Source organism: Macrobrachium rosenbergii, chromosome 17 (assembly GCF_040412425.1).
Source record: "Macrobrachium rosenbergii isolate ZJJX-2024 chromosome 17, ASM4041242v1, whole genome shotgun sequence".
NCBI lineage: Eukaryota > Metazoa > Arthropoda > Malacostraca > Decapoda > Palaemonidae > Macrobrachium > Macrobrachium rosenbergii.
Genome location: NC_089757.1, coordinates 18,751,441 through 18,770,253, shown reverse-complemented (window position 1 = coordinate 18,770,253; position 18,813 = coordinate 18,751,441). Strand labels below are relative to the sequence as shown.

Sequence of the window (18,813 nt, the reverse complement as noted above, 5' to 3'; positions counted from 1 at the left end):
TTACATTTTGTACGAAGGAGGCGCAAGGCAACTGCTTCCTTTTAATGAGGAGGGGTTAGTTAATCGCAGCCCTTTACAAGGGATGCATAGGTTAATCGATTCCCTCTTAAGGAGAAGAACCGGTAAACTGCTTCCTCATAAGACGTAAGTGTATGGTAATCAAATCCATAGGTCAGTCTTTTCCCTCTGAGAGAGAGAAGTAGATCAATTGTTTTCATAAAGGATGGAGGGAAAGCTCAGTTGCTTTCCATCTGAGGGGAGGGGTAAATCAGTTGTTTCCATAAAGGGAGGGGAAGCTCAGTTGCTTTCCATCTGAGGAGGAGGGGTAGCTCAGTTGTTTCTATAAAGGGAGGGGAAGCTTAGTTGCTTTCCATCTGAGGGGGAGGGGTAACTCAGTTGTTTCCATAAAGGGAGGGGAAGCTCAGTTGCTTTCCATCTGAGGAGGAGGGTAGCTCAGTTGTTTCTATAAAGGAGGAAGCTTAGTTGCTTTCCATCTGAGGGGAGGGGTAACTCAGTTGTTTTCATAAAGGAGGGGAAGCTCAGTTGCTTTCCATCTGAGGAGGAGGGGTAACTCAGTTGTTTTCATAAAGGAGGGGAAGCTCAGTTGCTTTCCATCTGAGGAGGAGGGGTAGCTCAGTTGTTTCTATAAAGGAGGGAAGCTGATCTGAGGGGAGGGGTAACTCAGTTGTTTTCATAAAGGAGGAAGCCCAGTTGCTTTCCATCTGAGGGGAGGGGTAACTCAGTTGTTTTCATAAAGGAGGCTCAGTTGCTTTCCATCTGAGGAGAGGAGAGTAACTCAGTTGTTTTCATAAAGGGGGAAGCTCAGTTGCTTTCCATCTGAGGGAAGCTCAGTTGTTTTCATAAAGGGGGAAGCTCAGTTGCTTTCCATCTGTTGGGGGGGTAGCTCAGTTGTTTCCATCTGAGGGGAGCTCAGTTGTTTCCATAAAGGTGGGAGGGGAACTCATTTGCTTTCCATTTGAGGAGGAGGGGTAGCTTAGTTGTTTTCGTATACTGTAGAAGAGAGGGGTAGCTCAGTCACTTCCCTTCAGAGGAAGGAGTATCTCAGTTGTCTTCTTTTAAGAAGGGGGTGGGTAGCATAACGGCTTTCCCTCTGAGAGGGATGGAAAGCTCTGTTGCCTTCCTTTAGGAGGGGTTAGGTAGCTCAGTTGCCTTCCCTCTGAGAGGGAGGGTAGTTCAGTTGTTTTACTTTAGGAGGAAGGAGTAGCTCAGCTTTTTTTTTTTTTTTAGGAAAGAAGGATATCTCAGTCACTTCCCTTCAAATGGAGGGGTAGCTCAGTTGCATCTCTTTACAGAGGAGGGGAGGAACACTTGCTTCCCTTTAGAAGGGAAGGGTAAGTCAGATTCTTCACTTGAGGGAAGGGTAGGTAAGTTGTATCCCTTTAAGAGGGGGTGCTATATATGTGTGTTGAATCCCTTTAGGAGGGAAGGGTTGGTCAGTCACATCCCTTTAAGAAGGATGGGTTTGCCAATAGCTTTCCCCTAAGTGGAAGGAATAGTTGAGAGGGAGGGGCAGGTCAGGAACGTCCCTTAAGATGGAAGGGTAAGTCAGTAGCATCCCTTTAATAAGGTGAAGTCAGTCAGTTGCTTCCCTTAATGAGAAGAGGTAGCTTAGACACTTCCCTTTGGAGATCGGGTTATGTCAGTCTCTTCACTTTTAATAGGAAGCGCAGGTCAGTCATTTCTCTTTATGTGGGCAGTGTTGGTCACTCATCTCCCTTCAAGAGAAATAGTGGTTGGTCAGTCACTTTCTCGAAGAGAGGTGGGTAAGTCAGTTACTTCTCTTTAAGAAGGAAGGTAGGCCAGTTGCTTTCCTTTGAGAGAGAAGGATAGGTCGGTTGCTTCCTTTTAAGAAGGAGAGGTAGGTCAGTCCCATCAGCCTAGGAGTGAGGGTAGGTCAGTTGCATCCCATTAAAAGAAAGGGATAGGTCAGTCACATCCTTTTTGAAGGGATGGGTAGATCAGTCATATCCCTTCTGGAGGGAGGAGGTGGATCACTTGTATCCCTTTAGGAGGGTGGGGAGGTCAGTCACAAACCATTAGAAAAGAGGGGTTGGTCAGTTGCATGCCTTTAGGAAGGAAGGGTGTGTCAGTTGCATCCCTTTAGGAGAGTGGGATATGTGGAAGGACAGATGTGTTAGCTACTTCTCTTTATAAGGGAAGGGTAGGTCTGTCGCTTTCCTTCAAGAGATAAGTGCAGGTCAGATACACCCCTTTAAGGAGGGCACCCCTTTAATTAAGGAGGAATAGGTGAGTTTCTCCCCTTTGATAGTTGGGGGTAGTCCAGTTGCATCCCTTTAGGAATGAGGGGTAGGTCAGTTGAGTCCCTTTAATATGAAAGGTTAGTCACCTCCCTTCAAGAGAGAGAGAGAGAGAGAGAGAGAGAGAGAGAGAGAGAGAGAGAGAGAGAGAGAGAGAGAGAGAGAGAGAGGGCAGTTGCTTCCTATACTAGGGAAAGGTAGACCACTTTCTTCCCTTTTAGAGCGATGAATAGATCAGCCACTTCCCTCTAGTAAATGGATTAGTTAAGATGGGGTGATGGATTAGTCACTGACCTTTGAGAGGGAGGGAGAGGTTAGTTGCAACCTTTTAATGGAGAGGTAAGGCACTTGTTTCCCTTTATCAGGGAAGGCTAGGTCAGTTGCCCCTTTTTAAAGGAGAAGGTGGATCAATCATTGCCTGCCCAGAGAGATGGTTAAGTCAACTGCTTCATTGTAAGAGGGAAGGGTAGGTCAGCTGCTTCCTTTAACCGGGAATAGTTGGTCAGTTGTTTCTTTTTAAGAGGGAAGGGTAGGTTATTTGCTTTCATTAAAGAAGGAAGGGTTAGTCAGTTGATCCCAGCTAAGAGAGACGAACAAGTCAATTATGTCCTTTTAAGAATGAAGGGCAAGTCAGTTGCTTCCTTGCAAGAGGGAGGATTAGGTGAGTCACTTCCCTTTAAAAGGGAGGGGTGGGTCATTTGCCTCTCTTGAAGAAAGAAGCATAGGTCTGTCACTTCCATTCAAGAGGGAAGGCAGGTGACTTACTCTCCTTCTCCTCTTAGGGATTATAGTAAGGCAACAACTTTTTTAGGGAGATGAGAAAGTCAGTGGTGTCCCTTTAATAAGGAGTGGTCGGTCAGTAACTTCTCTTTACGAAAGTAGGTTAGGTCAGTCCCTTCCCTCTATGAGGGAGAGGTATGTCAATTCCTAGCGTCTAAGATGAAAGAGTAGGTCAGTTGCTTTCATTCAAGAAGGGGGTAGGTTAGTCGCCTGCCTCTAAGAGAAAAAGCTAAGTCAACTGTTTCCTTTTAAGAGGGTCAGTTCTTACCTTTAAAAATTTGGGGAAGGACAACCGATCCTTTTAAAAAGGGAGGGCAGATCAGTCGCTCATTTTCAAGCGGGAGGGGTTGGCCAGTCGCTCCCCTACAAACCAACCAGTTTAAGAGGTAGGAGTAGGTCAGTCGCTTCCTTTTAAGTTCACCCAAACTCCTTTTTTCTTACCCCTCCCTATCTTATTTTTGCCTGTTGTAACGGATGATCACATGAATTCAATAAACCAAATTTTCTGCGTCTAAAAAAGAATTATGTCCTATTCAACAATCATAATCGTGGCTAACCCCAAAAATGGATAGGGAAAATGATTTACAGTTAAGTAGCAGTTTACCTGTGAGGGATGGGACATTCATATCTTTGGTAATTAAATGGCAGAGAGAGAGAGAGAGAGAGAGAGAGAGAGAGAGAGAGAGAGAGAGAGAGAGAGAGAGAGAGAGAGAGAGAGAGATAGAATACTTGCGTATGTACCAAGGTTCTGCGCTTTGTAATACACATGAAATTTTTAATATATGATCTGCATCATACTGACTGCGAGATACGACATCTAGACAGAGTAATCCCACACTTAATTTGGAATTGCGTAGCTATACAGGCCATTCACACACACACACTCTCTCCCTCTCTCTGTCTGTCTCTTGACGAAAAAAATTTTTTTTATAAAGAACAAACCAGTTTTAAACCAAAATAGCCCAGAAAAAATAATACCCCCTCAGTGGAATGGAAATGTCACTTGAGTTTTTAGGGTAGTCAAAATGAAAGTCCGCAAACAATAATAATAATAAAAAAAATAGCAATACATTTTTTCAAGAATTCTAGTACTAGTACTTGTACTAGTACTGAACACTCGACTCTGCTCTCTCTCTCTCTCTCTCTCACACACACACACACACACACACACACACAGAGAGAGAGAGAGAGAGAGAGAGAGAGAGAGAGAGAGAGAGAGAGAGAGAGAGAGAGAGAGAGAGAGGAGCCCCGATATTTTTTTCTTATTTTAGCAAAGAACAAAACCCATGAAATCCCACCATATCACCCTTGCTAACTCTTTAGATAATAAATGCTAAGGCATTAAAAAGTTTGAAGTTGTGTTTTAAATAATTTCTGACGAAAATTCCTTTCAGAATCAGCAATTAGCTTAATTACACCTCGTGATATTTCATCTTTGGAAATACGAATTATAGATTTGAAATTTCTTCGAGTTTCAAATACTGATCAAGCTCAATGCCTACCAGCTTCTCAACTTCAGAAAATATTAGAACATCTCTCTCTCTCTCTCTCTGCTACAACGATGTAAGTTACAAAAAGAAAAAGATCGTATTTGAATGGCAAAATATTAACTGTCAGAACGAATCTGCAAATACATTTTTCAATAGCAATTAGAGCTCTAGAACTGAAGTAAGATATCCGTAGAATAGAACAAACGTGTTGAGAGAGAGAGAGAGAGAGAGAGAGAGAGAGAGAGAGAGAGAGAGAGAGAGAGAGAGAGGGTAGTTGAGTGATATCTAAGCAGTAATGAAATGCCTACTCAGAATTTTTCAGCTCCTGAAACAAAGACGCTCTCCCGGACTTTGATCATAGAATTCGAGAATTCCCATTGCGCCTTACAGCCAGATATGATGTTTTGCGTTTGATGGCGATTTTAGGGCACCCGATTTCAATATCCATTTCCTTGACGTTCCTCTTTTAGATGCCTAAAATCCTAAGCAACTTCGCCCAAGTTTGCTTGTGGCTTAAGGGACATTAAAATGATTATAGATAAACTTTAATCTTTACTTTTGAGGTGAAGATCTAAACGTGTTTCTTTGTCTTCGCTTCCGAACCTGAGAAGCAATTGTTTACCCCCTCCCTCGAGATATTCATTTGAGATGGTGTCACCCTCAAACACATATACTATGATTAATGGTATTACTAACCAAACCTTATCTGAAAAGTTTTTAATTACAAAAAAAGGTTTATAATTATCATTAATTCTTTACGTACTAACGTACAGGAGACCGCAGTTATCTACTGCCAACTATGGTTGCCAAGGCCACAGTGCTCTCCCCCTCCTAAGATACCCTCAGCCCGGCTACTCCCATACAGAGAAAGAGAGGGTGGATGGTGCACTCAGGCATATTGGCTAGACATTTTGATTGTTTCAGAGCAGAGTGCTGCAGTAGAAGTTTTGCATTCAAGTAGACTATGCCTTCTGGAACACTTTGTTACGTTAAATGCTTTTTCAGTGCTGCTCAACCTACCATAATTAGGTTCCAGTGGCAAAGACCGTTAGTTAAGGCTAGCCTACATTAAGCTGGGTTAAGCTGAAATCTAGTAAGCCTACACCATGACTTAGTGTTTTGGCCTAGGCTAATCTTAAAAAAAAAGTATCACTCTAAACATAACTTCTTGTGCAAAAATTTAGTCTACCCTAGTTACTGGCTTGGGTAAATATTCGCAATAACACCAGCCATTATAAGTCTACTGAATTATGGTTAATGATAAATATTGATATAATTCCGATGCTTTTAATACTTATTTCCATTGGACATGCTTGGACCCACTACAATTCGTATGCCTTGATGAGTGAATGTTTTGCAAGGTAAGCCTGTACTAATTAAACAAGCTATATTTCAAGCCAACTTGAATAACCTGAACTCAGCTAGTGAACGCATTGAAGCTTTCAATGCCGAAATCTGGCTTAGTTACCAAAGGAGGTAACCTGGATCTTTTCTAGATAGTGACCATAGATATAGAGAGAGAGATTGGACAGTCACAAGACTGTCGAGTGCAAGTAAGGCGCCATTGCTATGTGTTGATTCTCAGAGCTATGGCAGCGGCAGCGATGGCAGCAACTGCACAAACCAGCAGCAACAGAGGCACCTCTGGCACCCAGTGTTGGCCCATCAACTGTATTACAAAAGAACAGGGGATCACATTTCACAAGTAATTGACATATTTTCATTCATGAAAAGCTTTATAACTGTGTTGAAACAACCTCAAGTAAACATGTGTTAGATCACAGTCCGCTTGCAGTCAATTACATGCTTGCTTTTTGAGTTAATAAAATAACGAATGTTGTAAGAAGCTTTTTATTAAAGCCTATTTGACATTAAATTCATATAACCTAATAAATTGGCATGCAGAGATACTGTCAGTCCATATAACCATGGTTAGGCTATGGTAGGCTGCCCTTGGTTATTTGATGATCAACCCTGGTAGACTAGCTGGTTGGTCAAGTTTACTTGTAATGGTAAAATTGAAGAATACAACCTTTAAGTGTTCTGGTAGATCAAATTCAGCTGTTATTTACCATGTTGTCAATAAGCTCTCAAACCTCCTGGTATGCAGAGGAGTCGGCTGAATTTTATCGGCCAGAACACTTAAAGGTTGTATTCTTTAATTTAACCATTATCATTTTTACCCTAAAGATACTTCAATTCAAATTAAATTCTAGCTTTAAAAGTAAACCTTACCAAAAAGCTAGTCTACAAGTAAACTTTACCTACTAGCTAGTCTACCAGGGTTGATCATCAAATAACCAAGGGTAGCCTACTATAGCCTAACCTTAGCTTGGCATAACCTTCAGAAATGCTGATTTTTCTATCTGTCTCTCTCCACAGACTATGAAATACAGCTCAAGTCTTGGCTAGCTTTGAAAGTCAAAGTTATTCTTACAGGCTAGCGCAATTAGACTGTACACTGTAAATAACTATGTTGAATTACAGGTCTGTATGACTGTGGCATGTTACACAGCTTTATATATGTACCTCCTGGTAATAAGTGCACTTGAAGCTGTGCAAATAGCCTCTATGTCATGGTTCAAATGCTTTGATCTGGTTATGTACAGTACATACAGTGCTTCAGTAAATGATGAGTAGAATTTCATAAGCATATATGGTGGAAGCAGATTAGGAAAGTGAAATATTTAAAGGCGGGGTTCATGTTGCTACCAAATCTACCCCTGTCGATAGTCCTCTCCTTTTCTTTTATACATACGCACACACACACTATATACATATTTCATATATCCAGAAACATTAAGCCACAAATTAATGTTGTTTTTATATCCAGTTCTTTCTATTTCGGGAATATCACCGAAGGGGAATTATAATTGATAAAAAATTTGGTACAAGGTACCGAATCGTTTATCAGTTAAGTAGAACGAACTAGATATTAAAAACGACATTTGTAGCTTAATGTTTGTGAATATAAAAATGTCACGGTGTATGTGATAAAAACTCATTATATATATATATATATATATATATATATATATATATATATATATATATATATATATATATATATATATATATATATATATTACAGAAAAATCGCATGTCCTCCTCAATCTTCTGAACACTTGCAATGATTACCATGTTATTCCAGATTACATTATATATAAATATATATATATATATATATATATATATATATATATATATATATATATATATATATATATATATATATATATATAATATAATATAAATAATATTAATCCATTTTATCAGCATTAAACCGTCGAGGTGGCCCCCAAGGAATGAAGTGATCACTGCTACAATTGCACTTCGGCTGAATCGCACATAAACCCCTGTACAGGAAACTTCCACAACACTTGCCACTTCATACACCTACCATGAGTGCTTTGAACGCTCCTATATTGTTTGATAACCACTTACTTTTTCTGTAACAGCAACTACAACAGTTCTTGGTAATTTCATGTTACATCAAGGTAAAATTGTAAAAGAACACTATTAAGTGCCATGACAACATGTACTGTACATTATAAAGTAAGACAAGTGCATACCTTTTACAAGGGAGAAATATAGTATTTCAAAGGGAAAACATGGAGAGCTGCATTTCTTTCCCCTCTCGCGTCGTCGTACACGTCTCGAACAGTGCTATTCGAGCTTAGGCAACTGCACACTTGTTGCATTTACGCACTTACGTACGGAAACTCGATCATAGACAACTTCATCTTCGGGTGGTTAACTTAACGTCTTTATAAGATGAAAACCAATATAAGTCGTTTTTCCAGTCCACCAATTATGAAGGATATTACCATTAATTTGAGAAGGATTTCCATCATTAAATTCCGACTTGCCGACAAAGCGTTCCTACAGATGAACTCGAAAAAAGACCATTTCGTTAAAAGTTCATTTCAAATGCAATGGTTCACACCAACAAACTCGCGAACTACTTTGTGACGCGCTTAGAATCAGGCCTGGCGGTTCGTTGCCTCGAGCCCGCCACTAAGCGGCCAGTTAAACTTTGAATCTGCGTACGTTGTCACTCATGTTAGCTAAGTGCACAACCTCGCTTATTTCGTTCAACTTTCGTATTCTGCTTCCAAAACAGAAACCCGAGGAATGTGCCGATGGTGCATCGAAGAAAGGGACAAAAATCGCAACTGTAACGAAGGTAGAAATAATATAAAGACCGAAAAATGGTGACAACCTGCTGGTGACTGGAAGAGCAAGTCTTGGCTCCAGTAGGCCTAAGGTTGGAACTGCTTCGAAGATAAAAGTCCACTAAACAACTCGGTGGGTAGATTGATGAAGTGGGAGGCAGATTTGGTTCATCACCACCCTCGCCGCCAGCGTCTCTGTGAAAATCCCGCCACTCATGCCTTTCGTGTGCTTTATCTTCCACAAATCTCCGCCCATCTCCAGCCACCATTTTCATAGTTCTCACCCTATCGGTCTAGGGCTGCCAACTTCTTCGCGTGCCTACAGAGCCCAGCTGACAAGTAATTTGGTCATAGGATCAAAATCAAATGTGATGGGTCGATTAGCCTAGCTTCAGTGCAAGACACTGATGGAACCAGGGTGAGTATTAACCTCATAATGTACTATCTTCCTTTTTAGTGTGCATACGGACAGCAAAAAGCTAGAATTGTATAGTAGCTCCGCGGCGGCGACGGCACTGTAACTTGACCTTTTCTACAGATTTTTGGTTACTAATTATGAATTTACCTTTCATTTTTGGCGCTCGAGTCTAATTAACCTGTAGTTAACCCCCGAAGTCCATCCAACAAGGGGTTTCCATATGCGATCTTCACAAGACAGAGCACGGGTGCGTCTGTTTCGGACGGTTCATATCCCGTCCGGCAAGTGCAATAACTTGTTAACGTATGGGTACCCCGCCCCCAGGCCAGTACTAAACACGACGAAGGGACATTCGATTTGGCCGACAACAAACAGATGCACCGCCAGTATCAGAACCCCTAAAAGTGTAGAAAAAACCAGTTGAAAAGGTAAAATCAGGCGCGGAGCTAATATATAGAATTACCACCAAAAAGTCCGCAGCAATCCCTGTAATACTCATTCACCAATGGATAGGCCTAATGCTTTTGTTTATACACAAATAAATCTGTCTTTATCATTAAACTGATTATTAATTGTATTCATAGCATTAAATAAAAGTGGCAAGAAAATTAATTTAAGAAAAATATACGAAGCTTATTGTACAAATCATCTTAGGTAGCAAGGAAATAAGAAAACTCATCACTTTATACCCAAAAATGAGGTATGATTATTCATACATAGAATCTATTAATTACTGAAAATACACTAAGACTGTAATTTACACATCCTGAGTATTCACTGCTAAAGCTAAAAAAAAAAAACTGCTCAACAATCTCTGGGTCTTACGGCGTCAAATATGGCCGGGAAACGGCATTGGCTCACTTGGGAAAACAGGCAAACGATTGATTGATTGATTATAGCTACTAAAACTGGCGTTACAACACCTAGGTTATTGACGCCGGTCAGGCAAACGACAGCGCCTTATTTCTGAGGCACTGGCGATGGCCTTACATACTCGTAGGCTAACGTTTCGATATGTGAGATAGCTCGGTTGGCGTCAACCGAGTAGCCATATATATAGAAAATATAAAATTTAAACTAAAAGCCAAGTGCTTGAACCTGTAAGGTCGTTCAGCGCTATATTGGAAACAGAGTAAAGAAGGTTTTAAAGGTGTAACAGGAGGAAAACCTCGCAGTTTCACTATGAAACAGTTTTAATAGAGGGTGGAAAGTAAGATGGAAGAGAATGTGAACGGAGGTACATTAAAAGGAATGAAAAGTGGCTGCAGCTACGGGGCCGAAGAGACGCTGCATAGAACCTTAAGTAATGCCTGCAGTGCACAGCGTAAGGTGCACTGATGGTACTCTCCTACGGGCACCGTATATGGATGGATACGGAGGAGATAAATAGGAAATATTAAGACGTTACACAGCAGTGGGCGGCACAGCTGCACTATGCCTACTCATCACCAAGATCGTTGATGCAACTCGCTTAAACCCGATAACAACTGCCGTTGTTACTTGTTAGCAAGAAAAAATAAGCTTCAAGTTGATGCAAAGGACATACACAGCCATCCACATGGAATCAGTATAGTGTATTATAGCCTAGGTTTTCGCTACAGGATCATCTTTAATTTCATAAACACATACACGAAGGCTTGGATTTGCTTTGCAATATTGCGTCTAGTAAACACAAGATGAGCTTTATAGCGGTATATAGCTCAAACTTGAACTTACGTTCCTTTTAATAATTTAGGATTTATAAGCTGATAACCGTCATACGAGAAATCAGCAAATGCACGTGATAACGTCGAGCGAGATTAATTTTATATATATATATATATATATATAGGCTATATATATATATATATATATATATATATATATATATATATATATATATATATATATATATATATATATATATATATATATATATATATATATATATATAAAGCTTAAGCCTCATGTTTCTAACATTCACTGAACGGCTCATTTCATAACTTGCCATGTTTCACGAACGGATGACCTTCCAACGTCCCAGTCTTGCCAACGAAACATTTTTTTGGTGAATAACGCAATCACTAATTTTAATAAACTAGAACATTTCTGTAAACTTTCTACATAATAAGCCTCGGATTTTTTTTTTCCAGGTATGAACTTGGAAATATCCAACTCCACAACGGCTGATAGCATTACGGTATCTGGTGGTAGCCTAGATGACTGACAGCGGTCCAGAAGTAACAGAGGTTAGTGAAAGGCTGAACAGTTGGCTGTGTACTTACTGAAATACTGAGAGAGAGAGAGAGAGAGAGAGAGAGAGACTTGATGCAGGAGTTGTCTATCTGGCTTAGGCCTAGTGCCTATACCTGGCCTTATTCTGCACAACTTAAAATATATTTTGTCAAGGTTCCAAAATGAATAAAGTGATTTACAAATTAGGCAATTAACAGGTAATTTACTAATACTGTTCGTGAAAAATTTCTGTTTATAACATCATACTGATAACGTTTTATGTAAAATATTTTGTAGTTTTCACAAAGGACGATTGGTTGCCTTCATGGGTCTACACTTACAAATCTCACTTAGGTAAAAATAATAGTTACAAACGTTGACAGGTTTTGGACAATATTAGTAACATTTTTCATTTTCGTACCATAGCAAAACCAAAAATATGCGATTGACGTGAAACGGGAGAGGGCGGGAAAACTCGAACAAGCACACCCCGATGATCATCGGGTGAAGAGGCTTCACGGAGGTTGCCAGCCAGTACTTTTCTTGGCTGTTGTCCAAAAGGTCGGAAAGTGTTGTGAATGCTTTTGGCGAGTGTTCACAACTACAAATGGTTGTTCACGAAGTAACCCTGGAGGCCATAATTGTTGTGGCTACTGTCAATTGGGGTTGCCATGGGCAAGCGATTTCCCCATTTAGGGTTGGGGTCGGGGGGAAGGATAGGCCAAGCATCTCAAACTCCCCGCTCATAAATACGTAAAAAAAAAAAAAAAAAAAAAAAAAAAAAAAAAGGCCATCAGTGCACCACACGCGGTGTACTCTAGGTATTATTTGAGGCTCTTTGCAGCGTCTCTTCGACCCCTAGCTGCAATCCCCCATCCCTTTTACTGTACTACCGTTCATATTCTCTACCATCCGCTTGGTAACGGACGCCTCTTTGGCGCTACCACATCCCTGCGTGTACTTCATTGTTGCTGCACACGTGAGCCTCGCTCCTTGGAAAATTTTTGGATGAGAGCATCAATATTCAACCATGGAAACAAGAATTTGCTGAACTTGTGTGCCAACAAGGGTGGCTATATGACCCGGAATTGCCCGCTCCCCCCCCCCCCCCACATTATGTATCAATGGCTGATAATATGGAAAAGCATTGCTGATATAATGGGATTTGAGGGTTTGGATGGTATCATTCAGGGACACACTATACGAATGATAAGAAATAGTTAATACAGACAGATGTAAGTATTAAACTGCTGGAAGGTTTGTTGATTTGTACATCAAAACACGTTTCTTGTGCGGTTTGTTTGAATGATATTCCAAGTTTATCATGCCCCACTTAGTAGCACTTTTTCTAAACATACAAGTACAAGAAACCAACCCGAAAATATGGGGTAAGTGTTTTTTTCTAGTTTGCTTTCTAACATAACGTAGGCCGAATCAAATTTAACCAAGGCGGAACATAACGTATGCCTATTCATATATCTAAGCTTACCCAGACGTGATGGTCATTAGCCTGCTTAGTTAATGAAAAGAGTTATTTTATCCTTTCAATGATTTTGTTGTTATAAGTATAAAATGAGAGTGAACGCCCATCAGTAGGCTAGATTCTGTTATATATAAGGCCTACTCTCCATATTCTGTCATCATAATAGGACTAATAATACCGTGACTACATTATGGACTACAACAGCCTCTGTATGTAGTCAAAACTTGATTACATAATGTAAATCGTTTTCATATAGACTTGCAAGCTTACAGTAACAAATGATCCATCCGCATATGGGAACGAATGTAAAGTAAATCCATTATTAACTTGAGCAGTTTATTTTTCTTCAGCTGCAAGAACATTCTGTATCACCTTCATGAGAAAAAGAAAGCAGCTTCTTTTATAACAGCAAATTAACTTTAATTCATCTTGTTCATAAAGATAGCGTCTCAATGCACTTGGGGCCGCCATACTAACACCGAGAATATAAACGCAACTGCCCTGGTCACATGGAAACAGCTGTACGTTTTTTAGCCTTATTTAATGCAATGGCATAATGCAAACGCATTAATGGAATGCCTGCCCACCTAACTTAGCTCAACAAGTAGGGCTTCTCACTGGGGAATCCAGGTAAAAGTAACCTAACCTAACCTAACCTAATGATTACCGGCTACCATAAATCAAAGCGACTTTTTTTTTTTTTCCCCGTGACTTTATTACTGGCCACACTGGGGTCCCCTCTTTATTATATATTAGGGGTAGGGTTTTAGTGCGTAAACTAAGAGTTAACGATTTTCTAGTGAATATCAGATTCATGAGAACCACATCATAAACCATCAGTAAAACCTATTTCACCGGTTTTAGGGAAAAAAGCCCACAGAATTAAAGGGATGAGAAATGTGAAGTAGAAACAATGTACATGTGTGTGTGTGTGTGTGTGTGTGTGTGTGTGTGTGTGTGTGTGTGTGTGTGTGTGTGTGTGTGGATATACGGGAGGGATAGAGAAAAATAAAGCCTGGGAATGAAAACTGAAAATAGTACTTAAATTGCACTTCTAAAAGCACTAATAAAAAATCTCTCTCTCTCTTTCTCTCTCTCTGAACGGGCTGACCCAAAATGAACTATATAGCGCATTTGCCACTTGGGAATATCAGTGTACAAAACAGCTAGTATCAGAAGAGGAACAAGATACTCTGGTCTATTTGCTAAACAACACCAAAATTGGAAGGCGATGCAGCGTGAAACCACGGGAAACGGAAACTGCAATGGCAGAGGAAATAGACAGAATATTTTGCTGGTGTATTGACATTTTATCCAATAACAATCAACGCCGAGTTATAAATTGAAGGAAAGAAAGAACAAGTACTCATGTTGATAGCCAGAGAATGTGTTATTAGCAACGTAGTGCATGGTTCGTTGTTAATTTTAACTTTAAAGATAAATTTACGATTTACAGTATAATAAATACTATTTTTTTTTCTAAATTGGCGTCCACGGCAACTTTTTCAAGATCGTCTTGCAAACGTCAGATATTAGCAGTTTATAAATTACTTAACATAAATTATTATATTTCAATCAAAAGTTGAAAATTATGGAAGAGACCATTACCCTATGTCCGGCGTCTGTCATATGTTGTCAGAGGCACCCTTTTAAAGTGCACTATAATATATCAATGGAAAAAATGGATATATAAAAGCATCAACTTCAGAAAATACCGATAAAATCTTAAATACAAGATGAAAGGTAATGAATGGTTTAATTGCAATAATCCTAAATAAATGCGGTACATCAGCAGTTTTTCGTCATCACTCAGTGACTATAATTATTGCAAAAATATAAAATTCATAAGGACTATAATCCCAGTTGTGAAAAGTCAAACAGTCCTTTACATTGCAACTCAAAAAGTCAGTTTGAATTGAATTCAATCATATTCTACAACATCATGTTAAACAAAATTTCGATTAGTAATTTTGTAATTGCATTTAAGGAACATTACAAATTTCTTTTTTTTTTTCTATGTAACTTCTTTTACATTTTTTTACCATTTACATATTCTGTTCCATAACCGACTTATTTGAAAAATTTGTTGACTTCGATACTCAGTTCCAGTGAACCTGTGCAGAAAAACACTAAAGAATAAATAAATAAAAAAATCTGTAATGGACAACCCAGAGCCTAACTGAAGTGGGGTTTGCTGAAACTAAACAGTACAGTTACGTTACAGTACAGCCAAATGCCGGATTTTAATACCAAACAAATCACCGTTGGGCAAAACATTAAATCGACAAAAAATTAGACAACACTGATGATGAAAACAATATATTTGATATGGGAAAAGTTAAATAACCGATTGAAAGTGAGAAATTTAAGGTAAAAAAATTGTCTGGCGAAAAACATACATGAAATGAAACGTCGATTTTTCAGTCTAAATAAAAAAAGCTATCGTCAAATACGGTCCTGATCGTTTCGGCCGTAAGCCGTAACATCCAAAAACAATGTAAGACGTTATGTTTATCGTATTTACCGTTATGTTTATGGTATTTACCATTATTATTTCATGTTTTACGTACATCCCCAAGGGGCTGATACTAAACACGGCACCCATTTTGCACTTAAACGTGCTTACGGCCGAAACGACCCGAATGTGTCAAATATACAACCGAACAACATGGATCAAGTCTAAAACAACCATTACAGAAAAAAAAAACTACGAGTAGTGCATTTTCCTTGAGACAACGCAAATGCACGGACAAGACTTTCTACCGTATAGGTATATATATTATATATATATATATATATATATATATATATATATATATATATATATATATATGTGTGTGTGTGTAGTGTGTGTGCGTGTGATGACGTTTACAGCTACCATTCGGGACATGAGGATGTAAAATGTGTACCGGAGGAGCTAGAAAGGATGAATGTTAAAATCAGAATTTTGTTTGTGTGCGGTTACAAACGGTGCAGAATGTCCTTGCAGTTGAAGGGAAATAAACTTCTAGTTAATATTGGATTTGCTCTGCCTTTGTTTTCCATATGAAGATACATTGTTTGTTACTGTGAGCAATGAAAACTATATTCATTACGTAGCCTAGACTACAGTAATTAACGACATTTATAGGCTGTTGTAACTCATCTTGTAGTCATGGTAATGTTAGTTCTGATTATAACAACAGAATATACTGAGTAGGCCTATAAACTATATATATATATATATATATATATATATATATATATATATATATATATATATAAATATATATATAAATGAAGCTCGCGTACTGATGGGTGTTTATGTCTTAATTCATACATATAATAGCAAAATTCCTGAAAACATAAAATAACTATGTATTAGTTGTCCGGAAGATTAGACATAAAAATAGGCAGACGCTATGTTAAGCCTTGGTTAAATCTGATTGGGTTTAGGTTACGTTAGTAAGCAAGTTAAAAAAAAAAAACTCTTGCACTGTACTTCTGGGTTTGTTTCCTGTACCTGTATTTTTGGAAAAAGTGCTACTTTATTGATCATGATGAATTGGGAATGTCTGAAGATTCACTCCTCTCTCAAACAAAATGTCAAACACAAGAAACGCGTTTTTGGTGTACAAACCAACAAATATTACAGCAGTTTAAGATTCATACCTGATGATATCAACTATTTCTTATCATTGTATAGTGTACCGAATGATACCATCCAAACCCTCCCATCCCATAACATCAGCAGTGCTCGTCCATGTGTTATTGACCATTGTTACATCCTTGTAGGGGGACAATACCTGGTCTTTTAGCCAGTCTTGTCAGTGTACAAGTTCAGTTAATTTTTCAGTCTCCTTGACAGAGAACTGATGCTTTCCTTTAAGCATTTTCCAAGGAGCAAAGCCCACGTGCGTGGCAACAATAAAGTAAACGCTGGTAAGTGGTGGCGCCACAGATGCTTCCGTTACGGTGCGGTTGCGTTTTCTGTCGGTACATGGAGCGATTGACTTTCACCGCAAACACATAACGCAAACGCAACCGTGCCTATGGAAACAATACTGTACATTTTCATTTGTTCTAATTTTGTTGCGAACGCGTTAATGGAATCGTAACCTTTGATAGGATACGGCGATGTAGGATGGGTCAAGTTGCATTCCTTGGCCTATTAGAGTAAAAAAATGGTTAAGAACTACGTCTTGTCAGATTTTACCAAATGTTAAATGATTACTCACCACCGTTTAATACTGTTTAACGCCGGTGCCCCATTCTCGAAGGAAAGTATAATCCAGAACGTTGATTCTCGACTATTTATACTCTTGTACCAACGACAGATACACCAGCGTTCACGCAAGCTTAAGTGACTTTAGAAATATTAAAGAAAAAAATAAATGATGGTAACAAGGTTAAGGGCTAGTTGAGGCCGGGTTAAAAAGATAGGTTAAGCACGCGGAGCAATTATCGAACGTCCGACCACCGCACTTGCTAATGTGGACTAAAACAAAAACACTGGGAGTGTTATGACGTGTCTGTAAGAGCTATTTTCACTCACAGACGGATAGCACCAGAGTGACGGTGGAGAATCTTAAATACTTATATAGCGCATGGTGAGTTTTTTTTTTTTTTTTTTTTTATGTAAGAGCTGATGGAACTTACAACTTCATGTTTCCACATAGTTTTTAAATAGAAGTGAACAAACTTCGGTCGAACCGTACATGTGAATAAACACTGATTTAGATAATATGACTTTTTTTATCATAATGAGTAATTTCACATGCACAATACACATGCATAAGCTTTTAATTCGGATTTAGCTCCCACAGCTAAGTTAATGGTACAGATTAACGCACAGCTATGGAATTTTCTCCTGCTTAATTTTCCTCTAATTTAGCAAACTGGGTATTCTTTTCTCTCGACTGAGCTAGAGGAATGACATTTTTGTAGCCCCTACAATCGGCCTCTGAAATAAAAATCACGTACTTTGATGCCTCAACCCAGTCCAAGCTTTCAACACTTCATAGTCTGTCCCTTCAAACGACCCCATATGATTTTCAATAGCTAGAATAAATAAACACCTTCCCTAGAGGCAATTCCAGAATATTAAAAAAAACTAGGAAGTTTTATTTTCTTTCATAGATTACTTTTATCGTAATCTGTCTATTCATCGATTCAAAGAGAACTTTAATAACAACCCTTCAGTTCTGAAACAGGAATGGTAAAACTTTGGTGTGCATAGTTACGTTATGGCAAGGAATTGAATCTTTGGGTTACTTGAAGCATTGGAACAAAGTAGCCAACACTGGCGGCAAACTTAAAGTGGCGTATGTCCGAACCTGTGTGAAAGTACTTACAAGAACATGGTCATCTTTAATTTTCTCAGCCATTTTATTTATTTGCTGCAAATTGCAACGGTGAAATCCTTGAAGGACACCAGGAACATGGTCATGTGATACGACTTCAACTAAGGAATGCAAAATTCTAAATAGTCCTCAGACAAATCAGCTAGACTGAAAGTTGCCCAATTAATATGTAAAATTAAGATATAAAAGTCATATAAAGAAAGGTAGGCAAACCGTTGCGAGCTTGCACACGTGTATATATATATATATATATATATATATATATATATATATATATATATATATATATATATATATATATATATATATATATATATATATATATATCATCCTGGTTTGAGGTTGCTTGTCCCATGCCCTTCACCCTAGCTACGACCTACCAAAATGGCTTAATTAACATGTGTACAAAATTCACTAATTAGGTTAGCAGAGGAACAATGAGCTCTTCAGACATGAGCTGCTATGTCGCCCCTTACCCTTCTCCTCCTGCCCCCATGCGATCCATCACGGGTCTTTTGCTGGTGAGGTGAGGTTGAGAACCAATGAGTCACTGGATCAACATTTATATATATATATTATATATATATATATATAATAATAATAACAATATAATAATAATAATGTGTGGTATC

General features: G+C 38.7%; 1 protein-coding gene across 1 annotated transcript in view; it reads right to left on the bottom strand.

Moving 5' to 3' along the window:
* Positions 1-17,318, bottom strand: part of LOC136847766 (uncharacterized) — a 185,109-nt gene extending 167,791 nt beyond the window's left edge. The window contains exon 1 of the mRNA XM_067119648.1: positions 17,057-17,318. The gene's annotated coding sequence lies outside the window, so the exon portion shown is untranslated. The remainder of the gene's footprint in view (positions 1-17,056) is intronic.
* Between the last annotated feature and the right edge of the window lie 1,495 nt (positions 17,319-18,813).